At 39.7% G+C, this 27,114-nt stretch overlaps 1 non-coding gene across 1 annotated transcript; it reads left to right on the top strand.

The window, feature by feature from the left end:
- Window positions 1-11,523: 11,523 nt before the first annotated feature.
- TRNAK-CUU lies at window positions 11,524-11,596 on the top strand. The gene has a single exon. It is a non-coding gene; the product is annotated as a tRNA-Lys (tRNA).
- The last annotated feature ends 15,518 nt before the right edge of the window (window positions 11,597-27,114 follow it).

The following is a 27,114-nucleotide window of genomic DNA, read 5'->3' as shown; positions in this document are numbered from 1 at the left end:
AGCCAGGCTCAATAGTGGTGGCACTTGGATTTAGTCGCTCCGTGGCATGTGGGATCTTTCCAGACCGGGGATCGAGCCAGTGTCTCCTGCAATGACAGGCAGATTCTTTACCACTGAGCAACCTGGAAAGTCCCAAGGGATCAGTTTTGAATGCTCCCATTTCATGGCTCTTTGAACTAAAAGGGTGATGTGATATAGTGGAAAGATGGTGGTTTTTGTGAGGTTTCACCCAATTTTGTGACTTTAAGCTACTTAACCACAGTTCCCAGTTCGCAAGATCTTTGTGAGGACTGAGAATAATGTATTCAAGGCTTCAGGGACCTGGTGGTACTCAGAGTAGAGGGTCAATTTCTTTTTTTTTTTTTTTTAATTATTTTTTCATTGAAGGATAATTGCTTTACAGAATTTTGTTGTTTTCTGTCAAACCTCAACATGAAACAGCCATAGGTATACATATGTGCCCTCCCTTTTGAAACTTCTTCCCATCTCCCTCCACATCCCACGCCTTTAGGTTGATACAGAACCCCTGCTTGAGGTTCCTGAGCCATACAGAAAATTCCCATTGGCTATCTATTTTATATATGGCAATGTACATTTCCATGTTACTCTTTCCATACATTTCACCCTCTCCTCCCCTCTCCCCATGTTCATAAGTTTATTCTCTATATCTGTTTCTCCATTGCTGCCCTGTAAATAAATTCTTCAGTACCATTTTTCTAGATTCTGTATATATGCTTTAGAATACAATATTTATCTTCCTCTTTCTGACTTACTTCACTCTGTGTAATAGGTTCTAGGCTCATCCACCTCATCAGAACTGAGTCAAATGCATTCCTTTTCGTGGCTGAGTAATATTCCATTGTGTATATGTACCACAACTTCTTTATCCATTCATCTGTCAATGGACATCTAGGTATTTTTGATTCATATTCTAGCTATTGTAAATAGTGCTGCAATGAATAATGGGATACATGTGTCTTTTCCAATTTTGCTTTCCTCAGGGTAAATGCCTAGGAGTGGGATTGCTGGGTCACGTGGTGGTTTTATTCCTAGTTTTTTAAGGAATCTCCGTACCGTGTTCCATAGTGGCTGTACCAGTTTACATTCCCACCAACAGTGCAAGAACATTCCCTTTACATCCTCCCCAGTGTTTATTGTTTGTAGACTTTTTGATGAGGGCCATTCTGACTGGTGTGCAGTGATATCTGATTGTAGTTTTGATTTGCATTTCTCTAATAATGAGTGATGTTGAGCATCTTTTCATGTGTTTGTTAGCCATATGTATGTCTTCTTTGGAGAAATGTCTGTTTAGGTTTTTTCCCCACTTTTTGATTGGGTTGTTTGTTTTTCTGGTATTGAGTTGTATAAGCTGCTTGTGTATTTTGGAAATTAATCCTTTGTCAGTTGTTTCATTTGCTATTATTTTCTCCCATTCTGAGGGTTGTCTTTTCACTTTGCTTATAGTTTCCTTTGCTGTGCAAAATCTTTTAAGTTTAATCAGGTTGCACTTATTTACTTTTGCTTTTATTTCCATTACTCTAGGAAGTGGGTCATAGAGAATCTTAATTTATGACATTGAGTGTTCTGCCTATGTTTTCCTCTAAGAGTTTTATCGTTTCTGGTCTTACATTTAGGTCTTTGATCCATTTTGAGTTTATCTTTGTGTATGGAGTTAGGAAGTGTTCTAATTTCATTCTTTTACGTGTATCTGTCCAGTTTTCCCAGCACCATTTATTAAAGAGGCTGTTTTGCCCCATTGTATATTCTTGCCTCTTTTGCCAAAAATAAGGTACCTATAGGTGCATGGATTTATTTCTGGGCTTTCTATCTTGTTCCATTGGTCTATATTTCTGTTTTTGTGCCAGTACCATACTGTCTTGATGACTGTAGCTTTGTAGTATAATCTGAAGTAAGGAAGGTTGATTCCTCCAGCTCCATTCTTCTTTCTCAAGACTGCCTTGGCTATTTGAGGTCTTTTGTGTTTCCATATGAATTGTGGGATTTTTTGTTCCAGTTCTGTGAAAAATGTCATTGGTAATCTGATAGGGATCACACTGAATCTGTAGATTGTGTTTGGTAGTACAGTCATTTTCACAATATTGATTCTTCCTACCCAGGAACATGGAATATCTCTCCATCTGTTTATGTTGTCTTTGATTTCTTTTATTAGTGTCTTATAATATTCTGTGTACAGTTCTTTTGTCTCCTTAGGTAAGCTTATTTCTAGATATTTAATTATTTTTGTTACAATGGTGAATGGGATTAATTCCTTAATTTCTCTTTGTTAGTATATAGAGATGCAAGTGATTTCTGTATATTGATTTTGTATCCTGAAACTCTGTTAAATTCACTGATTACCTTTAGTAATTTTCTGATACTATCTTTAGGGTTTTCTCTGTATACTATCATGTCATCTGCAAACAGTGAGAGCTGTACTTCTGGGTCTGGATTCTTTTATTTCTTTTACTTCTCTGATTTCTGTACCTAGGACTTCCAGAACTATGTTGAATAATAGTGGTGAAAGTAGACACCCTTGTGTTGTTCCTGATCTTACGGGGAATGCTTGAAGTTTTTCACCACTGAGAATAATGTTTGCTGTAGACTTATCATATATAGCCTTTACTATGTTGAGGTAGGTTCCTTCTATGCCCATTTTTTGAAGGGTTTCAATCATAAATATGTGCTGGATTTTGTCAAAGGCTTTTTCTGTATCTATTGAGATTATCATATGGTTTTTATATTTCAATTTGTTAATATGGTGTATTACATTATTGATTTGTGTATATTGAAGGATCCTTGCATCCCTGAAATAAACACAACTTGATCATGGTACATGAGCTTTTTGATGTGTTGCTGAATTCTGTTTGCTAAAATTTTGTTGAGGATTTTTGTTCATCAGTGATATTGGCTTGTAGTTTTCTTTTTTTATGTTGTCTTTGTCTGGTTTTGGTATCAGGGTAATGGTGGCCTCATAGAGTTTGAAAATGTTCCTTCCTCTGCAATTTTTTTGCAGGAGTTTTAGAAGGATAGGCATTAGCTCTTCTCTAAATGTTTAATAGAATTCTCCTGTGAAGCCATCTGGACCTGGGCTTTTGTTTTGGGGGAGATTTTTTATCACAGCTTCAATTTCAGTGCTTGTAATTGGGTTGTTCATAACATATTTCTTCCTGGTTCAGTCTTGGAAGATTGAACTTTTCTAAGTATTTGTCCGTTTCTTCCAGATTATCCATTTTATTGCCATATAGTTGTTCATAATAGTCTCTTATAATCCTTTGTATTTCTTCATTGTCTGTTGTAACCTCTCCTTTTTCATTTCTAATGTTGTTGATTTGATTCTTCTCTCCTTTTTTCTTGATGAGCTCGCTAAAGGTTTGTCAATTTTATCTTCTCAAAGAACCAGCTTTTAGTTTTATTAATCTTTACTATTGTTTCTTTCATTTCCTTTTCATTTATTTCTGTATGGCTCTTGATGATTTTTTTCCTTCTGCTAATTTTGGGGGTTTTTTTTGTTCTTCTTTTTCCAGTTGTTTTAGGTATAAATTTAGGTTGTCTATTCGCTATTTTTCTTGTTTTTTGAGGCAGGATTGTATTGCTATAAACTTCCGTCTTAGGACTGCTTTTGCTGCATCCCATAGGTTTTGAGTTGTTGTGTTTTCATTGTCATTTGTTTCTAGAAATATTTTGATTTCCCTTTTGATTTCTTCAGTAACCTATTGGTTATTTAGAAATGTGTTGTTTAATCTTCATGTGTTTGTGTTTCTTACAGTTTTTTCTTGTAATTGATATCAAGTCTCACAGCATTGTGATCAGAGAAGATGCTTGAAATGATTTACATTTTCTTAAATTTACTGAGTTTTGATTTGTGACCCAAGATGTGGTCTATCCTAGAGAACGTGCCATGTGCACTTGAGAAGAGGGTGTATTCTTCGGCATTTGGGTGGAATGTCCTGAAGATATCAATAAGATCCATCTCATCTAATGTATCCTTTAAGACTTGTGTTTCCTTATTAATTTTCTGTTTTGATGATCTGTCCATTGGTGTGAGTGGGGTGTTACAGTCTCCTACTATTATTGTGCTACCGTCAATTTCTCCTTTTATGCCTGTTAGTGTTTGTCTTCTGTATTGAGGTGCTTCTATGTTGGGTGCATAGATATTTACAATTGTTATGTCTTCTTCTTGGATTGATCCCTTGATCATTATGTAGTGTCCTTCCTTATCTCTTGCAATCTTCTCTATTTTAAGGTCTATTTTGTCTGATATGAGGATTGCTACTCTAGCTTTCTTTTGCTTCCCATTTGCATGGAATATATTTTTCCATCCTCTCACTCTCAGTCTATCTGTGTCTTTAGGTCTGAAGCGGGTTTCCTGTAGACAGCATATGTATGTGTCTTCTTTTTGTATCCATTCAGCCAGTCTGTGTCTTTTGGTTGGAGCATTTAATCCATTAACATTTAAAGTAATTATTGATATATATGTTCCTATTTCCATTTTCTTAATTGTTTGGGATTGATTTTGTAGATCTTTTTTCTTCTCTTGTATTTGTTGGCTATATAAGCCTATTTAACAGTTGTTATAAAGCTGGTTTGGTGGTACTGAATTCTGTTAACTTTTGCTTGTCTGAAAAGCTTTTCATTTTTCCATCAAGTTTGAATGAGATCCTTTCAGGGTACAGTAATCTTGGTTGTATATTTTTCCCTTTCAGTACTTTAAATATATCCTGCCATTTCCTTCTGGCCTGTAGAACTTCTGCTGAAAGATCAGCTGTTAAGTGTATGGGGTTTCCCTTGTATGTTACTTCTTGCTTCTCCCTTGCTGCTTTTAATATTCTTTCTTTGTGTTTAGTCTTTGTTAGTTTGATTAGTATGTGTCTTGGCATGTTTCGCCTTGAGTTTATCCTGTATGGGACTCTTTGTGCCTCTTGGACTTGATAGACTATTTCCTTCTCCATGTTGGGGAGATTTTCAACTATAATCTCTTCAAAAATTTTCTCATACCCTTTCTTTTTCTCTTCTTTTTCCGGGACCCCTATAATTTGAATGTTGGTGTTTTGATATTGTCCCAGATGTCTCTGAGACTATCCTCTGTTCTTTTCATTCTTTTTACTTTATTCTGCTCTTTAGAAGCTATTTCCATGATTTTATCTTCCAGCTCACTGATTTGTTCTTCTGCTTCAGATATTCTGTTATTGATTCCTTCTAGAGTATTTTTAATTTCAGTAATTGTGTTGTTTGTCTCTGTGCATTTATTCTTTAATTCTTCTATATCTTTATTAATTGATTTACATTTTCTACATTTTGTTTTCAAGTTTTTTGATCATCTTTACTATCATTATTCTGAATTCTTTTTCAGGTAGTTTGCCAATTTCCTCTCCATTTATTTGGACTTCTGTGTTTCTAGTTTGTTCTTTCATTTGTGTAGTATTTTCTGCCTTTTCATTAATTTTTTTAACTTATTGTGTTTGAGGTCTCCTTTTACCAGGCTTCAGGGTTGAATTCTTTCTTCCTTTTTGTTTCTGCCCTCCTGAGGTTGGTCCAGTGGTTTGTGTAAGCTTCCTATAGGGTGAGATTTGTGCTGAGCTTTTGTTGGTTTGTTTTTCCTCTGATGGGCAAGGTTGAGTGAGGTGGTAATCTTGTCTGCTGATGATTGAGTTTTTATTTTTGCTTTGTTTTTTCTTTAGATGAGGTGTCCTGCACAAGGTGCTCCTGGTGGTTGGGTGATGCTGGGTCTTATATTCAAGTGGTTTCCTTTGTGTGAGTTCTCATTATTTAATACTCCCTAGGATTAGTTCTCTGGTAGTCTAGGGTCTTGTAGTCAGTACTCCCACTTCAAAGGCTCATGGCTTGATCTCTGGTCAGGAACGAAGATTCCACACATGGTGTGTTATGGCATTAAGTGAGATTAAGACAAATATCCAAAAGGGAGAAACCAAAGATGAACCCCAGACAAATGGCAGTTACAAAATCAAGCACATAATAACTAAAATAATGGAATAATCACATATACATCCATGATCACAGTCAAAACAGTCCAACAAAAATAAAGTACAGTAGATTGACCCGGCAAACAAAGGAAATCAAAAATTATATTTACCTGTTAAGAAAAAAACTAAAGCACAAACTGGGAAACAAAACTAAAGCAAGGTGGCAAGTGGTGAGTAAAGCAATGAAAACAAAACTAACAAATATGTTGAGAGGAAAGGAAAGAAAGAAAAGAAATAGATATGTAAAGCTTAAATAGAGGTAGATGAAGAAGATTTATATACATTAAAGACTAACTGCAAAGGGAAAAGAATAGTAGGAAAGGCAAACAAAGGATAAATGTGGAAAAAATATAATAGGTCAAGAAAATTAAAATTATTAAAAAGAGAAAAGAAGAAGGAAAAAAGGGGGGAAAATGGAAAACTCCACAGAACTGCAAAAGCACAATGTAAAGGCAGAGGTCCATAACAACAATAAAAAGTGTGACTGAATATACATGTATACATATACACCCATAAGCAAAATCAAAACAGTCCAACAAAAATAAAGTACAATATATTGACCCAGTCAACAAGGAAACCAAAAAGTATATCTACCAGAACAAAACCAACTAAAACACAAACTAGAAAACAAAACTATAGCAAGGTGCCAATCAGGGAGTAAAGCAATGAAAATAAAACTAACAAATATGTTGAGGGGAAAGGAAAGGATAGATAGGCAAAGTTAAATAGAGGTAGATTAAGAAGATTTATATACATTAGAGATTAACTGCAAGAGGAAAAGAACAATAGGAAAAGCGAGGAAAGGAATAAATGTAGAAAAAATAACAATAGGTTTAAAAAATTAAAATTAAAAAAAGAGAGAGAGAGAAAAAAGGAAAACTCCACAGACCTGCAAAAGCCCAACGAAGAGGCAGAGATTTATAACAACAACAAAAAATGTGACTGAGAAAAAACCAAAAAGCTCAAAAGCTTAATTAGATTTCATAGTGCCAATAAAATCGACAACTACAACAGAGGGGGGATAAAAAGGAGGAAAATAATCCAAAAAAAATTTACAGAGCAAGTCAAAACATAAGAATAATAAATGTCTTTCTTGAGTCACTGCTGTCAGAGTCCTTTCCCTCGCTGGGAGTCACAGTCCACCTCACCTCCCTAGGATGCCCTCCAACACCGTGCTGATCTCTGGACCTGCTGTCGGGGCAGCTCGGATTCTAATCTGGTCCTACTCCTGTGTGTTCTTGCCTCCATTGTCCACAGCTGTCAGAACTAGTGCGTTTTCTTCTGTGGGAGCTCTCAATGCCTTTTTTTTTTTTTTTTTACCATGGTTAACTTTATTTTATTTTATTTTTTTCGATTCTTACATGATATTATACATGTTTCAACAGAGTCTGCCTAGTTGATCGTGTGGATTTAATCTGCAGCTTGTACAGCTGGTGGGAAGGTTTTGGATCTTCTTCATTAGCCACTCTGTCCCTGGGTTTCAATTGTGGTTTTATTTCCACTTCTGCATGTGGGTCGTCCACTGGGGTTTGCTCCTGAGGGCTCCCCTGGAGGAACTGGGTTTCCCCCGTGAGGGCCAGGTGTGGAGGTGGTGCAGCTACTTGAATCGCAGGGGTTTGGGCAGAACCAAGTACTTAGGGGAGTTGGCGGCTAGGGCAGCAGGAAATATAGTGTTCTAGAAGGGTATGGCAACCAGTACTGGCCAATACGTTCCAGTATTCTTGCCTGGAAAACCTCCCTCCCTGACAGAGAAGCCTGGCAGGCCACAGTCTACAGGGTCGCAAAGAGTGGAACACCACCGAAGCGACTCTGTGTGCACAGATGCAAGACGTTTTTTTACCGGTGGCAGCTCTGCCCCATTGAGAGTTGAGCATGAAGGTGGCACAGCTGCTTGGCTTGTGGGGCCCCTGGTGGCGCCAAGTGTGCAGGGACACAGACTACCTCTGCTGCAGGAGTTATGGCCCTATCAGAGTCTTTTTTGAACCTCTTGTAGCTGGTGATCAGAAGGCCTCTTTGGCCAGTCTTTCTCCATAGTTCCACCCATTCACGCACTTAGAGGGCTCCCTTGCCTGGGGTCCTTCTCCATTTTTCTGCATGTCAGACACTTAAAGGGGCCCCCTGGGTGGGGTCCTACTCTGTAGCTCAGTGCCAGGAGTTTGATGGGCCAGCCTCTCTATTGTTCAGCTGCTGATGCTGGTGCGTCGGGGAGAAACGCTATGGTGATGGCCCCCCCCTTCGTGTGACTCGGCAGTATTGCTTTGCTTCCGTGGCTGCCCAGCCTTCCTCCACAGGCATTTCCCACTACAGTCTCCTCCCTCACATCCCCTCGATCATCCCCTCGATCCATCTCTCCGAAGTCAACAGCAGCCCGCGCCCTGGGATTGCTCCACAATCCCTAAACTCCAGGTCCCAGCTGCTGTGCCTTCCAGGGGACCTGCATCCCGGTCTGAGGTGTGTATAGCTGCGGCAAGGACTGTCTGATTCTCGGTCCATTTAGGCTGCCACAGATCAGCTGTTGCACTCTCAGCTTTACATGGTTCTCCCCTGACTCAGACAATGGCCCTCACGTGGGGATCAGACCCTTGCTTCAGTTCCCTCACCTACCAAGGGGCAGGTCCAGTCTCACTAACACTCCTGTTTGTCCCCCAAGTTCCTTGTCCTACCTAGTTTTGCATGGTTCTATATATTCTTTTCTGCTGGTCAGGTACTCCTGTCGGCTCTCAGCTGGTGTTCTGCATGCACTTCTGTGTCTAAAGGTGTATTCCTGATGTATCCCTGGAGAGAGATGTACTCCATGTCCACCTACTCCTCCTCCATCTTGTTCTCTCCATGTTTTTTTCTTTTTAAAAAATTATTTACTTGGCTACAATGGGTCTTAGTTGCGGCACATGGAATCTTCACTGTGCCACGTGGATCTTTCCTTGTGTCGTTCAGACTCTCTAGCTGTGGTGCCCCAGCTCAGTAGTTGTGACACCTGTGGCTTAGTTGTTCTACCGCGTGTGGGATCTTAGTTCCTTGACCAGGGATGGAACCCACATCCCCTCCACGGCAAGCCCAGTTCTTAACCACAGGACCACCAAGGAAGTCCCCTGGAGCATCAATTTCATGAGCACTGGTTTTTGTTTTGTTATTTTAAGAGGCAGAAATGATACTGACTTGACTTTTTAAAAATTTCTACCCCTAGGGCACTCACTGACGGAGCCGTTTTAACTTGATCCTCCTAACCTGGAACATTCCCTTCCTTTACGTGCAGCACTGTTTACGCGGAATGATACGCCCCCTCGTGGCCAGCCAGAGAGTTGCAGCTAATTTCCCTTTTCTCTCATTCAGGTATTTAAAAGACGCATATTCTTTGGAAGGACAGATGCTGAAGCTGAAGATCCAATACTTGGGCCACCTGATGCGAAGAGCAAACTCACTGGAAAAGATCCTGATGCTAGGAATGATTGAGGACAGGAGAAGAAGGGGGCGACAGAGGATAAGATGGTTGGATGGCATCATCGACTCAACGGACATGAGTTTGAGCAAACTCCGGGAGATTGTGAGGGACAGGGAAGCCTGGTGAGCTGTAGTACATAGGGTCGCAAAGAGCCAGACACGACTGAGCGACTGAACAACAACAAAACAACAAAACCTGCAATATCACTTCCTGACCTAATGGTGGGAGGTGCGTAAAGAGAGGGTTAAGGTCACTGGAGATGAGATACAGAGGTTGCCTTCAAAGAATTAAGGTAACCAGTCAACCCAGTTTGCCTGGAGCTGAAGGATTTCTTGGGACCCAGACTTTCTGTTCCAAAGTCCAGCAAGTCCTGGACAAACCAGGACACATTTGTCCTCCATGGTTTATCCCATTCACTGTTGCTGCATGGAGACAGGCCTCTACCGGGGTTAAAATACAGGGCTGGCAGTTTACCTGGGAACAAAGATTAAGAAAAGTCTGGAGAATGGTGCAGTTTCCTGAAAGGGCAAGGCATCTGATCAGAGGCAAGCTGGGCAAAGATGTTACCTAAGGATACTAGGTCCTTCAAATGCGTATGAACAGCTAGTGCTGGACATTGATTGGCTTGGTCTCAGTCCCTTTAGAATGGGTCTTTACCTAGGGAAGCCCCGTGTAGATTTATGAACAATTGGTTAACTCTTCTTGTTTAGCAAGATTATTTAAAGGTGATTTTTCTTTCTACCATTGCATCCCACAGAGACAAACTGGGAAACTCAAGTTGCCCTTTCCATCCTCCAGTGCTTTGCTGATTTAAACAGTACAAACAAATTGCAGATTAATATCCTCTAACTAATTGCTGGAAGCTAAGAGAATGATTATGATTTAGTCATGCAAGTTAGAACAGAAGTAAAGAAAGGCACTGTGCACAACGGAAATTGGAAGGGAAACTGAGAAGGTAGAGACTGTAGTCACCTGGGCTGGCAGTGGGCCGGGACCACACAGCGAGCTCCCACCCACCAGGTGCAGCTGTCTTAACAAGTGAACCAGAGTGACCTTCCGGCCTTTTTAGTCACTTTTCAAATTACCCAAGCACCACCCCTGTTGGTCCTGGGAGGTAGCCTTTGTCCAGACTTGTCCAATTAATCCCACCCAGGGAATCAAAACAGATCAGCTGACATGGTAGACGACTATTTACTTCAAGACTTTGGTGTCTCCTGTCTGCAGCAATGCTGCACAAAGAAAGCTCTCAGGTTGTCATTATTATTAACAGTAGTTTTCAACTGGGGGATGATTTAGTCAAATGGGCATGTTTGACAGTGTGGGGAGACATTTTGATTGTCACAACTTGGTGGGTGATATAGGCATCTAGTGGGGCTTTCCAGGAGACTGGGTGGTAAAGAATCCACCTGCCAATGCAGCAGACATAGAGATGCAGGTTCAGTCCCTGGGTCGGGAAGATCCCCTGGAGGAGGAAATGGCAACCCACTCCAGCATTCTTGCCTGGAGAATTCCATGGACAGAGGAGCCAGGTGGGATACAGTCCATGGGGTTGCCAAGAATAGGGTTCAACTGAGCACACACACACATCCATATCCAACAGACCTCTAGTGTGTAGGGCCAAGGATGATGCTAAACATTCCATAATGACAAGACGGCCCCTATGATGGGGAAGCATGCAGCCCCAAACACCCATAGTGCTGAGGCTGAGGAACTCTGCAGATGTCATAGAGGGGCATGTTCTTCTGGTCTCATTTTTCTCCAAAACAACTAATTTAAACTTTCATGTTGCTACAATGGAATGCTGTTTGCACTTTTCCAGAAATGTTCAACAAAAGCAAAATGTAGAATATGGTGAGGGTGATATTATAAGACTGATAGTTTCATCAAGTTTGGGGACCAATGGAAAGAAATGAACTAACTCCATTATTGTAAACTTGTGTGTGTGCTTAGTCGGAAGTATTTGAATTATAAACCAAAGTATAAAATAGCTATTTATGATTCCAGGCTAATATACATCAATGGGGAATAATTAATGAATCTATTTGGGGTTAGAGGATGAGAAAAGTTTTTAAATATATTTTTTAAATTCCTGTTAGAGGGAATTCCCTGGCAGTCCAGTGGTTAGGACTCAGAACTCTTACTGCTGAGGGCCCAGGTTCAATCCCTGGTTGGGGAACTAAGATGCTTGTATCCGCTGGTCCAAAAAAATTAAAAAGTTGCCTGTTAGAGATGCATTAGAACAGACTCTGGAGTCTGATGACATCCGATCTTCTCTCTACCACTTCAAACTTTATCACCTGTGGCAAATCAGTCATCCTTCTGGAGCCTCTTTCTGTCCTGCATGTGTAAAATGAAGGTGGTATTGGTATTCACGCCATTTTTGTGCAAGAATTAAATGAAGTTATCATGTAAATCTCTTATTCTTGTGCTGGCATGATTTAGAAATTAAAGAACATTTCCCTTCCCTGTGTATTGTTTGTCAGTTGATGTGTCTTTCTTGCTGCTAAACTGTGAAGCCAGTAAGGACAGCTTCTGAGGGTTTTATCTCTGAAAGGTCAGCATTCACCATATAGTGAATTTTATTTATTTATTATTTTTAATTGGAGTATAGTTGCTTTACAATGTTGTGTTCTTGTCAGCTGTACAATGAACTGAATCAGCTATATATATATAAAATAATATAATTATATAATATATTATTTTTATAATATATAACATATATACATTATATTATATGTATTATATATAATATATTGTGTAATATTTATAATATATACACTATAATATAATTATTATTAATATATTATTTTTTATTGGAGTATAGTTGCTTTACAATGTTTTTTTTTGGCTGTACAATGAACTGAATCAGCTTTATATATATATAATATATAACATTATATACATTATGTATTATATGTATTATATGCAATATATTATATAATATATAATATTTATAATATATAATATACTGTGATTATTGTTAATATATTATTATTTTTATTGGAGTATAGTTGCTTTATAATGTGTTTTTTTTTTTTGGCTGTACAATGAACTGAATCAGCTATATACATATACACATGTATAGCCTCCCTCTTGGACCTCTCTCCCACTTTCCTAGCCCCCAATTCCACCCACCTAGGTCATCACAGAGCACCGAGCTGAGTTGCCTCTGTGATACAGAAGCTTCCCACTAGCTATCTATTTTACACACTGTAGTTAGTGTATGTCGATCCTAATCTTCCTGTTCATCCCACCCTCCTTCCCCTCTGTATCCACATGTCCTTTCTCTACGTTTACATCTCTATTCCTGCCCTGGAAATAGTTTCAGCTGTACCATTTTTCTGGATTCCACTTATACGCCTTAATATATGATACAGATGAATAGATAAAGATGTGGTACATGTCCGTCTTAAGTCATTTCAGCTGTGTCTGATTCTTGTGATGCCATGGACTGTAGTTTGCCAGGCTTGTCTGTCTATGGGACTTTCCAGGCATGAATGCTGGAGTGGGTTTCTATTTGCTTTTCCAGGGAATCTTTCCAACCCCAGGGACTGAACCCATGTCTCTTATGTCTCCTGCGCTAGCAAGCAGGTTCTTTACCACTAGCGCCACCTGGGAAGACCAGGTGGTACATATATATACAGATGAATGGATTAAAAAGATGTCATACATATATACCATGGAATATTACTCAGCCATAAAAAAAGAAATGAGCTATTGGATAATTTGTAGAGATGTTGATGGGCCTAGAGTCTGTCATACAGAGTGAAGGAAGTCAAAAAGAGAAAAACAAATACTGTATATTAACACATAGTGATTTTAAATAAGCATATGTTGAAAAAACAGATGAACCAGTGAGTGAAGGGAGGTATGAATGTGATGGGAACTGTGGTTCTACTGACTATAGACTCAGTGAACTGGGAGTCCTAGGCACTGGGGCTGAGGTAGGTGTGGAGGCAGCAACAATGTAGGACTCTACCTGGAGGCAGAGCTGGGCTTGGCTGTGACTGTGTTTAGTGATTCTCCTGTTTTGAGAGAGGTATGCAGGCTGCTGAGGCTCTACCTGCCTGATTCTTGGAGATGCAGAGTCTATGAGCTTCTTTTCCACCTGTGCTTAGCAACTGAGCTCCAGAAGAGCTTACCATCACAATGGAACTCAACAAGAAGGGAGTCTTTAACATCTGAAAGTCCTATAAGCCACAGTCATTAAAGGACATTGTCTAAAACACGTATACCCTGGGAAAAGCATAATTCAAAAAGATGCACACACCTCAATGTTCATTGCAGCACAGTTTATGATAATCAGGAAGTGGAAGCAACCTAGATGTCTGTCAACAGAGGAATGGATAAAAATGTGGTACATATGTACCATGGAATATTACTCAGCCATAAAAAGGAAAGGAATTGGGTCATTTGTACTGAAATGGATGAACCTACAGTCTGTCACACAGAGTGAAGTACTTCAGAAAGAGGAAAACAAATTATCATATATTAACACATATGTATGGAATCTAGAAAGATGGTTCAGACCAGCCTGTTTGCAGGGCGAGAATAGACACAGATGTAGAGAATGTACCTGTGGACACAGGAAGGGAGGGGAGGGTGAGAAGAATTAGGAGAGTTGGATTGATACATAAACACTACTGTGTTTAAAATAGAGAGGTAGCAGGAAAGGTCCGTCTAGTCAAGGCTGTGGTTTTTCCAGTGGTCATGTATGGATGTAAGAGTTGGACTGTGAAGAAAGCTGAGCGCCGAAGAATTGATGCTTTTGAACTGTGGTGTTGGAGAAGACTCTTGAGAGTCCCTTGGACTGCAAGGAGATCCAACCAGTCCATTCTGAAGGAGATCAGCCCTGGGATTTCTTTGGAAGAAATGATGCTGAAGCTGAAACTCCAGTACTTTGGCCACCTCATGCGAAGAGTTGACTCATTGGAAAAGACTCTGATGCTGGGAGGGATTGAGGGCAGGAGGAGAAGGGGACGACCGAGGATGAGATGGCTGGATGGCATCACCGACTCGATGGACATAAGTTTGAGTGAACTCCGGGAGTTGGTGATGGACAGGGAGGCCTGGCGTGCTGCAATTCATGGGGTCGCAAAGAGTCGGACACGACTGAGCGACTGAGCTGAAGTGAACGGAACTGAACTGAGAGGGGTGGGAGGGAGGCTCACGAGGGAGGGGATATATGTACACATATAGCTGATTCACATGGCTGTGTAGCAGAAACTAACAACATTGTATAGCAATTATACAGCAATAAAAAATATTGAGAAAGTAACAGGCAGGAAGGCCAGGGGTTTTCAAACGGAGGAAATAGGCTACAGGTGTCAGACATTTTTTAATCTCTCCCTTAAGTGGTGGGAGGAAACATACCACAAGTGTCAGAATTTTTTCCTTCTTTATACAAAATTAAAAGGAGGTTTCTCTTGAAATTCTGTGTTGCCACGATGACACCTTGTTCCACCTGAGCTTAACTTTTCTCAAACCTTGAGCCAACCAATGCATTTTTCTCATGGAAATGTTTTTCTCAAGTTATGTTAATGAAACTATGTATTTGCTTTGGAATTTGCCTTTCTTCAAAATGGTTCCACGTAAGATTAACTTTTTTCTTTTCGCAAACCTTGGGCTGATAATAACTCAACAAACCAGTATTCATATCAATTGTTTTGTGGCTTGGGGAGGACACACCTCCTGCCATCCTATCACAAAAATGCGTGTTGTGGGAGAGGGGCCGGGTGAAACTCCCTCAGCCTTGAGGTATCTCTCTTATCTGATTAATAGCTTTCTAACAGACATAAATCATCCAGCTAAAGACTAGCAGGGAGGCACTCTTTCTGCCCCCTTCTGATGTCTATGTCAGAAGCTTTATCTATCTCTTTTATACTTTGATAAAACTTTATTATACAAAAGCTCTGAGTGATCAAGCTTTATCACTAGCCTGGATTGAATTCTTCTCCTCTAGAGGCCATGGACGGAGGAGCCTGGTGGGCTGCAGTCCATGAGGTCACTAAGAGTCGGACATGACTGAACAACTTCACTTTGACTTTTCACTTTCATGCATTGGAGAAGGAAATGGCAACCCACTCCAGTGTTCTTGCCTGGAGAATCCCAGGGATGGCAGAGCCTGGTGGGCTGCCGTCTATAGGGTCGCACAGAGTCGGGATACGACTGAAGCGACTTAGCAGCAGCAGCAGCAGCAGCAGAGGCCAAGAATCCTGGCATCTTTCCCGGCTCAACAACAACCTTTCAATATTGTTATATACTTTGAGCCAATTATCTTTCAGAAGGCAAAAGCACACCCATAGGAACTCCATTGTGTGTTTGGATTTTATAAATATATTCATATATATATATATATATATACACACACACGGGGCTTCCCTGGTGGCTCAGATGGTAAAAAATCTGCCTACAATGTGGGAGACCCAGGTAGAATCCCTGGGTGGGGAAGATCCCCTGGTGAAGGGAATAGCTACCTACTCCAGTACTCGCGACCGGAGAATTCCTTGGACAGAGGAGCTCGGTGGGCTATAGTCCATGTGTGTGTGTGCTTAGTCGCTCAGTCATATCTGACTCTTTGTGACTCCTCTGTCCATGGGGATTCTCCAGGCAAGAATTCTATGGAATCAAAGAATCAGATGCAACTGAGTGACTAATACACACATACACACACACACACATAATTTCTTGGTATAAACAAATTACACAGGAGGTTTGTGTATCTTTTTTGAAATATGTGTTAGACCACATTACATTACAGAACAATTGCAGACCATTACAGAACAAAAGGCTTTACTAGTAAATTTTGTTCTTCAGTAAGAATCTTTTGAACTGTGTTTTAACTTTTATTTCTGGGATTTTAGTCTGACAGGAACCTGCCTGGGATAACAAAAGCGTGTTTTCCTGTCCTTTCCTTTATAGTCACAGAGGATTCGCATTAGTGAAAGTGAAAGTGTTAGTTGCTCAGTTGTGTCCAACTGTGTGACCACTGCATCCGGTTTAATCCTTCCCCATGACCATCATGAACTAATACCACGTGCATTTGGACTCCACAGATTTTCTGGGTGTGTAAACAGGCTTCCCATGTGGGACTAGAGTGGTAAAGAATCTGCCTGCCGATGCAGAAGACATAGGAGAGGCAGGTTCGATCCCTGGGCCCAGAAGATGCCCTGGATCAGGGAATGGCAACCCGCTCCAGTATTCTTGCTTGCAAAATTCCATGGACAGAGAAGCCTAGCGGGCTATAGTCCATGGGATCACAAAGAGTTGGACACGACTGAATCACAGAAGTAAGCATCATGACGGTGGCCAAGCAGGCTAGTTACCAATGTCAACTTTGCCATTGAAGTCCTTAATTCTCTGTCTATTTAGACCCTGCAAGACAGTGTCAGAGCTGGCTCAGAATGTGATTGGTGAGTCTATTTGAAATTCCAGATTTTCCATCACAGGGTGTTGGATGTGATACATGGGCTGGGTTCCAATGGTTAATAATTGCTCTCAAGGACAGCTAGAATGTCCTTCAGGATGAGATACCAAGACACTGGTATGGACTTACATGCTCCCTGCAGCTGTACATGTTCAAGGGTAGTTTTTTTTCCCCAAATACAAAGGTTTTTCATTGCCTTCCTTAGCCACTCCTATCCTGGCTTTGCTCCTGGAATTCTGACAACCCTGCTGTGTAAGTTGCTCATCCATTTTTAGCTAAATAGCACTCTTCAGCATTTAAAATAAAGATGTTTGTGTTATTTAGTTAAGAGGATAAAAATCATGTACTATGTTTTACTATGTTCATTCGCTAGGTTGTGTCTGACTCTTCGCGACTCCATGGACTACAGCATGCTAGGCTTCCCTGTCCTTCAATATGTCTTGGAGTTTGCTCAAACTCATGTCCACTGATGCTATCCAACCATCTCATCCTCTGTCACCCCTTTCTCTTCCTGTTCTTAATCATTCCCAGCATTAGGGTCTTTTCCAATGAGTCCGCTATTTGCAGCCAGTGGCCAAAGTATTAGAGCTTAAGCATCAGTCCTACCAATGAATCTTAAGGGTTGATTTCCTTTAGGATTGACTAGTTTGATCTTCCTGTTGTCCAAGGGACTCTCAAGAGTCTTCTCCAGCACCACACTTCCAAAGCATCAATTCTTTATGGTCCAACTCTCACATCTGTACATAACTACTGGAAAAACCAGAGCTTCGACTATATGGACCTTTATCAGCAAGAGATGTCTCTACTTTTTAATGTGCTGTCTAGACTTGTCATAGCTTTCCTTCCAAGGAGCAAGCATCTTTGAATTTCATGGCTGCAGTCACCATCTGCAGTTATTTTGGAGCCCAAGAAGATAAAATCTGTCACTGTTTCCACTTTTTCCCTTTCTATGTACTATGAAAGGCACCTAAAAATGGTTGAGAAACTGTTAGATTTCCTTTTAACAAATGTCTTTCTATTTTCCCTGGCAATTAATGTCTTCATTAATTCTTGCCACTAGCTGGTGCTAGGATACCATTTAGTAAACATGCAATTACGTGGAATCAGCCTAGATCAGTCACCCTAAGTGGGTCATTCCTCTTTATTTGACATCATGCCCTTATGTTATTTCCAGTGTGGAGGAAGCAGGTCTTCCAAGCCTGCCACCCCCAGCTGCACTTACAAACAGAAAAGATTTCCTTCTCAACGAGACAAACTTTAAAGTCTTTTTCAACACTAGAAGTTTCTGATTTCATTATCACCTTTAAGACAGAAACTTATTTTTATTACTCTTGAATTTTACACATAGTGATTTGTTTTGGCTAGAGACGGTGAAGGACAGGGAAGCCTGACGTGCTGCAGTCCACGGGGTTGCAAAGAGTTGGATGCAAATGAGCAACTGAACAACAAAAAGATCTTAAAGACAAAGGCAATCTAAAAATATATTAATCCCCAAGTATGCTTTTAAAATGCAAAACTATGAAAAGACAGTAAGATGATCAGTGATTGACAGTGTTTAGGAGGTACAGATGACTAGGGAGAGCTCAGAGGAATTTTAGGCAGCGAAACTACTCTGTATGATATTATAATGGTGGATACGTGTCATTTGGAGAAGGAAATGATAACCCACTCCAGTATTTTTTCCTGAGAGATCCCACAGACAGGGAAGCCTGGTGGGCTACAGCCTATGGGGTTACAAAGAGTCAGACACGACTGAGCAACTATACAACAGCAAATACATATCATAATACATTTTCCCAAGCCCACAGAAGGTACAATACCAAGAGGGAACCATAATATAACTATGGACTCATGACGTGTCTGGGTAGGTTCATCAGTTTTAACAACTGTATCCCTCTGGTAAGAAATGTTGATAAAGGGGAAAGGCTATGCATGTGTGAGGACAGGTGCTATATGAGAAATCCCTGTACTTTTGCTCAGTTTTGCTGTGATGTGAAACTGTTTTAAAAATAAAATCTTTCAAAACCTGAAAAAAAAATTAACCCCCAAATCTGTGTGGTTAAAGTCCTCCTTGAAGGAAACCATAAGGCTAGATAACCAGAACTCTTTTTATTTTACAATTTGACATTCATATAAATGTATGTGTGTGTACTCAGTCGCTAAGTCATGACTCTTTGCGACCCATGAACTGTAGCCCACCAGGCTCCTCTGTCCATGGGATTTCCCAAGCAAGAATACTGGAGTAGGTTGCCATTTCCTTCTCCAGTAAAACTTCCTGACGCAAGGACTGAACCCACATCTCCTGCATTAGCAGGTAGATTCTTTACCACTGAGCCACCAGGGAAGCCCGATATAAATATATAAATTTATGTATATATCAAACTGCCAACATCTGTTGGATCATAGGAAAAGCAAGAGAATTCCAGAAAAACATGTACTTCTGCTTCACTGACTACACTAAAACTTTTGACTGTGTGGATCACAACAAACTGAAAAATTCTTGAAGAGATGGAAATAACAGACCACCTTACTAACCTCCTGAAAAACCTGTATGCAGGTCAAGAAGCAACAGTTATAACTGGACATGGAATGACAGACTGGTTCAAAATTGGGAAAGGAGTATGACAAGGCAGTATATTATCATTCTGCTTATTTAATTTATATGCAGAGTACATCATGCGAAATGTTGGGCCAGATGAAGCACAAGCTGGAATCAAGATTGCTTGCAGAACTATCAATAACCTCAGATATGCAGATGACACCACCCTTATGGCAGAAAGTGAAGAGGAACTAAAGAGTCTCTTGATGAAAGTGAAAGAGGAGAGTGAAAAAGCTGGCTTAAAACTCAACATTCAAAAAACTAAGACCATGGCATCTGATTCCATCACTTCATGGCAAATAGATGGGGAAACAATGGCAATAATGACAGACTTTATTTTCTTGGGCTCCAAAATATCTGCAGATGGTGACTGCAGCTATGAAATTAAAAGACGCTTGCTCCTTGAAAGAAAAGCTACGACCAACCTGGAAAGCATATTCAAAAGCAGATTCATTACTTTGCCAGCAAAGATGCATCTAATCAAAGCTATGTTTTTTTCAGGAGTCATTTATGGATGTGAGAGTTGGACCATAAAGAAGGCTGAGTGCCAAAGAATTGATGCTTTAGAAGTGTGGTGCTGGAGAAGACTCTTGAGAGTCCTTGGATCAAACCAGACAATCCTAAAGGAAATCCGTCCTGAATATTCATTGGAAGGACTGAAACAGATGCTGAAACCCCAGTATTTTGGCCACTTCATGCGAAGAGCCAACTCATTAGAAAAGACCCGGATGCTGGGAAAGATTGAGGGCAGAAGGAGATGGGGACAACAGAGGACGAAATGGTTGGATGGCATCACCAACTCAACGGACATGACTTTGAGCAAGCTCTGGGGGATGGTGATGGACAAGGAAGCCTGGTGTGCTGCAGTCCATGAGGTTGCAAAGAGTTGGACATGACTGAGACTGAACAACAACAACAAAAAATATTGATATACAAACACAATGATACAATTAGCATTTATGTTATTTTCATATGAATTCACCATTAGACTCTCAATCCAATACCACAGAGTTCTTCTTCCTCTGTTTCCTATTTATATTTTCCTAATTCGCTGTATTTTTCTTTTTATTGCCTTACTGTGTATTTCTGGACTCCTTTACAATGTTGAGTAGTAATGATTAGAGCAGGGATCTTTGTCTTGTCCCTGATAGCAAATGAAGACTTTTCACCATTTCACTATTAATGCATTTTCTGTAGGTTTTTAGTTTGCTGAATTTTGTCATTAATATGTATTCAGTTTTATCAAATGCTTTTTTGCATTTATTGAACCAATATTTGATGTTTCTCCTTTACTTTCCGATGTTGTGAATGCATTCATTAATTTTTTAAAGGATGAACCAAACTGACATTCCTGGTATAAAAAAATAAACTCAACTTGTTTTTTTTTTTTTAATCCATTTTAAATAGAATGCTTGATTTGGTTTGTTAATGATTTTTAATAGAATTTTTGTCTCCAGGTTCAGGAATAGATTGACTGGCTTATTTTCTTTCTTTTTTTATCTGTCTTCCTTGGGTTTAGTATTGCAGTTATGCTGGCCTCACAGAATAGGGTTGGCAAATTCTCTTTTCTTTGAAAGAATGTGTGTGAGATTAGAATAATGTCTTGTATGAGAGTTTGGTGAGAGTCACCAGGAAAGCCATCTGAGTCAGGAATTTTTTTTTTTCCTTTTCAAAACTATTTTAATTAGAGGATAATTACTTTACAATATTGGGATGGCTTCTGCAATGCATCAACATGAATCAGCCACGGGTATACATGTGTGCCCCACCTTGAACCTCCCTCTCACCTCTTCCCTTATCGCATGCCTCTGGGTTGTCACAGAGCACCAGCTTTGGGTTCCCTGCATCATATATCAAGTTCCTTCAGTTCAGTTCAGCTCAGTCGCTCAGTTGTGTCTGACTCTTTGCGACCCCATGAATCGCAGCACGCCAGGCCTCCCTGTCCATCACCATCTCCCAGAGTTCACTCAGACTCACGTCCATCGAGTCAGTGATGCCATCCAGCCATCTCATCCTCGGTCATCCCCTTCTCCTCCTGCCCCCAATCCCTCCCAGCATCAGAGTCTTTTCCAATGAGTCAACTCTTCGCATGAGGTGGCCAAAGTACTGGAGTTTCAGCTTTAGCATCATTCCCTCCAAAGAAATCCCAGGGTTGATCTCCTTCAGAATGGACTGGTTGGATCTCCTTGCAGTCCAAGGGACCCTCAAGAGTCTTCTCCAACACCACAGTTCAAAAGCATCAATTCTTCAGCACTCAGCCTCCTCACAGCCCAGCTCTCAAGCCCCTCACTGGGTATCTGTTTCACGTGTGGTAAGGTATATGTTTCAGAGCTATTCTCTCAAGTTGTCCCGCTCTCTTCTTTCCTCACTGTGTCCAAAAGTCTGTTCTCTGTGTCTGCGCCTCCTTTGCTGCCCTGCAAGTAGGGTCATTGTTACTAGCTTTCTAGATTCCATATATATGTGTTAATATATGATATTTGTCTTTCTCTTTCTGACTTTCTTCACTCTGCATAATAGGCTCTAGGTTCATCCACTTCATTAGAACTATGAGTCTGGAATTTTTAACGGAAAAAAAATTTACCCCCACTTCAATTTCTTAAATGGTTGTAGAAACTTTCAGGTGCTGTATTTCCTCTTCTTTAAAAAAAAAAAAATCTACTGAAGTATAGTTGACTTACGATATTATGTAGTTTCAGGTGTGCAGCATACTGATTTGTATTTTTATAGATTATACCCTCTATAGCAAATACAATGTTGACTATATCCCCTGTGGGCTTCCCAGGAGGCTCAGTAAAAGATCCTTCTGTCAGTGCAGGAGATGCAGGGGACGTGGGTTTAATCCCTGGGTCGGGAAGCTCCCTTGGAGAAGGAAAAGCAACCCACTCCAGTATTCTTGCCTGGAAAATTCCATGGACCGAGTATAGTCCAGGGGGGTCACAAAGAGGCTGATACGACTGAAAGACTGAGCACGCATATCTCCTGTGCTCTACATTACATTCCTGTGACTTATTTATTTTATGTGCTTAGTCACTCAATCGTGTCTGACTCTTTACGACCCCATGGATTGTAGCCCACTAGGATCCTCTGTCCATGGGGATCTCCAGGCAAGAATACTGGAATGGGTTGCCATGCCCTCATCCATGGGATCTTCCCAACCCAGGGATGGAACCCAGGTCTCCTGCATTGCAGGCGGATTCTTAACCATCTAAGTCACCGGGGAAGACCTATTTATTTTATAATTGGGCGTTTGGTCCCTTTAAGTCAATTTTGCTATTCTTTTATTAAGAATTTGTCCATTTTGTGTAAATATTCAAATTTTTTGCCATACTTTTGTTTATCATATCTTATTTTCTGTTTAATGTCTATGACACTGATAGTGTACCCTTTTGGGGTCAGTGTGGCCTGCAGCTTGTGGGATCATAGACCAGGAATTAAGCCCAGGCCCTCGGCAGAAAAGAACATGGAGTCCTAACTGCTGGACTGCCAGGAAATTCCCAGTGTATCTTTTCCTTTTGATTCCAGATATTGGTTAGTTGTGAATTCTCTCTCTCTCTCTCTTTTTTTTTTTTCCAAATCACAGAAGTTTGTCAATGTTATACATTTTTTTAAAGAATACATTTTTTTAAAGAACTAATTTTTGGTTTTATTGATTCTCTCTAAATATTTGTTTCCAATTATTTCTGTTGTTTATTATTGCTTTCCTTATGATATTTTTTGTGGGGTGATCTTTCTACCCACTCACTAATGTCATTTTTAGTTAGCAATCACTTTTGTTGTTTTTCAGTCACTCAGTCATGTCCGACTTTTTGCTACCCCATGGACTGTAGCCCCCTGTCTGTCTGGAGGGGTGGATCTTCCCGACCCAGGGATGGAACCCAGGTCTCTCGAATTGCGGGCAGACATTTTACCATCTGAGCCACTGGGGAAGACCATAGCCTTTGACTACACAGACCTTTGTTGGCAGAGTAGTGTCTCTGCTTTTCAACACACTGTTTAGGTTTATCATAGCTTTCCTGCCAAGAAACAAACTTCTGATTTCATGACTGCAGTCACCATCTACAGTGATTTTAGAGCCCAAGAAGAGGAAATCTGCCACTATTTCCACCTTCTCCCCTTCTGTTTGTCATGAAGTAATGGGGCCAGATGCCATGATCTTCATTTTTTGGATGCTGAGTTTTAAGCTGGCTCTTTCACTCTGCTCCTTCACCATCAATCACTTTACTGGTAATACATGCATTACTTAACTTTAATTCCATAGCTGGTTTGGTTGAAGCCTCGGGCATGACTTCACTTTCACTTTCACTTTTCACTTTTCACTTTCATGCATTGGAGAAGGAAATGGCAACCCACTCCAGTATTCTTGCCTGGAGAATCCCAGGGATGGGGAGAGTCTGGTGGGCTTCCGTCTATGGGGTTGCACAGAGTCGGACATGACTGAAGCGAGTTAGCAGCAGCAGCATGGCATACAGGAGATCCCTGACTAGGGATCAAATCTGCACCCCTGCAGTGGAAGGGCAGAGTCTTAACTATTGGACCATCAGGGAAGTCCCTAAGGCTGACATTTTGATTTTTTCATAGACAGATGAACTTCCTTGAAGTCTATGGCTGTGCTTCAGCCACCTTACTGAAGCCACTGAAAGCGTTTGGCAAATGTGGGGTCTTTCACCATTACTGAAAAAACAACACAGAAGTTCATGCTCTGCAATCTGTTGATAACTTCAGTTATCTTCAAGAGGTGAAGAATCACAGATTTTATGACAAGAAAGTGCAGAAGAAAAGTTTCATCTGTTGATAAAAATTCACTGACAATTCCATTTCTGTTTGAGTTAAAAGCATATATCACCTTTCAAAATACTTAGGAATTTTTCACAAATGGAGTTTCATTTTATTATGCTATCATCATTACAAATTCTTTAAAAATCATTGAACCAAGTTCAGAAATATCCATTGCATGATTATTCTGAATTAATGTATCTAAAGTGTCAACTTCAGCATTAGTAAAAGTAACTTAGAGCAATTCTTCCGATGGGGTTACAAGACAGAAAATGTTCTCAGGGGCAATTATTACTATGATTTTTGGCCATGCTGTGTGTCATGAGGAATCTTATTTTCCTGAGCAGAGATTGAAACTGTGCCCCCTGCATTTGAAACACAGAATGTTAAACCCTGGACCACCAAGGAAGTCCTTTAGGGGCAATGTTTTGTGACATGTGTGAGCCACTGTGTTTGTCAATAGCAAATATTAGATTCTTCTATCCCCAGCTGTATCTGGTATATGATACTGCATCCAAAATCGAGGGGAAGCAGATGGTCTCAGCAGCTTGGCTGAGAAGAATAGTTTTCTCTTCCTGGCTTCCTGTATAACATTATTCATTGCACTGGTATTGAGACAGAAATATAACTAGTACAGTTAAAAAGCTCTAAAATGACAGGATAGAAAGAAGCTAACAACTCTTCCCCATAATGTTGACTTGTAACTTTTAGAATATTCTTGAATTTTAACCTATCAATGACAAGGTGCTGAAAATTTGGAAAAAGATGTTATCTTACGTTAATGACAAATATCCAGTGAATCAGAACATCTATCATTTCAACTGAGTTGAAAACATAATCAATCACAGAAACTAGGAAAATATTCTGTCACTCATGTGGTATGTCAAGATAATTTCAAGGTGAACCAAAGATCTAAATTATAAATTAAATTACGTAAATGCAAGAAAAGAAGTAGGTGAACTCCTTTGTAATGTAGAAGGGGAGAAAAACCTTGTTAATTATGGCTTGGAATCCAGAAGAATAGAAAAAAAAAAAAAAGACTGTGAATTAAACTACCAAAATCAAAGGAAAAACTTTTTAAAAGATGAAAATAGTATAAGCAAATCAAAAAAACAAATAACAAACAGGGAAAAATAGTTGCAACCTATATCACAGATAAAAAAATTTATAGAGAGCAATTCCAAAAGTTGAGAAGAAAAGGAGTGATTTTTATTTTTTTTTTTATGTTTATTTTGACCATGCCACGCAGGTTGTGGGAGCTCCATTCGCCATCCAGGGATTGAACCCAGGCCATGGCAGTCAAAGGGCTGAATCCTAACCACTGAACTGCCAGGGAGCTTCCAGTGATTTTTACTTTAATGGATGAAAGCTTCAAACAGTTCATAGAAAATGAAAAGTGAGTGGTCTTTAAAGATGTGAAAAGATGCTCAGCCTTACTCATAAAATGAGAAAACCACACTGTGATAACATTTCTCACCTATCGAACTGACAAAAAGTGAAAACTTTGACAGCACACACCATAAGCAAATGTGTGGGGAAAATTGGAATTCTCTTACATTCTCGGTAGATGGAGAACCATTTGACAGTATCTAGCAAAATTCCATATGCATTTACCCCCTGATGCAGCAATTCTATTTCCAGGAATATGTTTATTCCTAGAAATATATATTTATAAATATTTTTATTATATAAATATATAATTTAATATAAATATAAAATATTTTATAAATATAAAATAAATATAAATAAATTATAAATTTATTTATAAAGTATATTTATTGCATATATATATTTATATATTCCTATAAAAATATATTCCAGGAATTCTGGTGATATATTTGTAAACAAATAAAATGACATGTTTATGTTATTCATTGCAATATTCTTTATAATGTAAAAGACTGGAAACAAGCCAATACCCATCAATAAGGAAATGTTTGACTAAATTATGTAAAACCCAGACAATGGAGCACAACATATCATGAAAATAATGAGGCAACATCTCAATATACCTATATATATATGGAGGGCTATCCGGGATACATTGGCAAAAGAAATGAAAATATCACCTGAAAACCAGTGTATCTAGTATAGCACATTAAACAATATCTATGCATTTATTTGGCTGTGTTGGGGCTTAGCTGCGGCCTGCAGGATCTTCGTTGCCTCATGCAGTATCTTCTGTTGTGGCACGTGGGCTCACTAGTTATGATGCTCAGATTCAGCAGGTGGAATCTTAGTTCTCTGACCAGGAGAGGAACCCTCATCTTCTGCATTGCAAGATGGATTCTTAAACACTGGACCACTGAGGAAGTCCGAGCATATCACCTTTTGAGTGAAGGTGGGGAGGAAATACACACGCACACAAACACTTTCTCGAATTTTCTTGCTTTTTCAAAGCCAGAAGGACGAATAATGGGAGAAATATTGGGAAGAAGAGGGAATGAGAGGCAGAAACAGGAAAGGAAATGAGGCTTCTCTGAATATATCTTGCTAGAAAGCTTTGAGGTTGGAATCAGGAATTATTTTACAAATTCAAAAAAGAAAATTAAACCAAAAGGAGAGAGGGGCAGTGGGAAGGAGCATTCCCTAAAAATTGAAAGCAAATAAAAACTAGTACTAAATTTCATGTCAACTTGATGTCATATCACAAAAATATTAGAGCTGCTTCAAGTCACTTTCGAATGTAACATTTGAACTGTACATCATTATTGGGATATATTCTAAGGTCAAAAAATCAAACTGCAAAGAAAATGTAAACTTCATTCAATAGTCTTGTTAATAGCAATATTGGCATTGCAATTTTTAAATTATTATATGTGTATCATATTTTAATGAGTCATTGCAGCAATAAAAATTGTTCTGAGGAATGAAGATTTATAGTATAACAGCAAAG

Source organism: Oryx dammah, unplaced genomic scaffold, assembly GCF_014754425.2.
Source record: "Oryx dammah isolate SB20612 unplaced genomic scaffold, SCBI_Odam_1.1 HiC_scaffold_21, whole genome shotgun sequence".
In the NCBI taxonomy this organism is placed as follows: domain Eukaryota; kingdom Metazoa; phylum Chordata; class Mammalia; order Artiodactyla; family Bovidae; genus Oryx; species Oryx dammah.
Note: the sequence above shows the minus strand (reverse complement) of the source record. Positions and strands in the feature narration are given on the sequence as shown.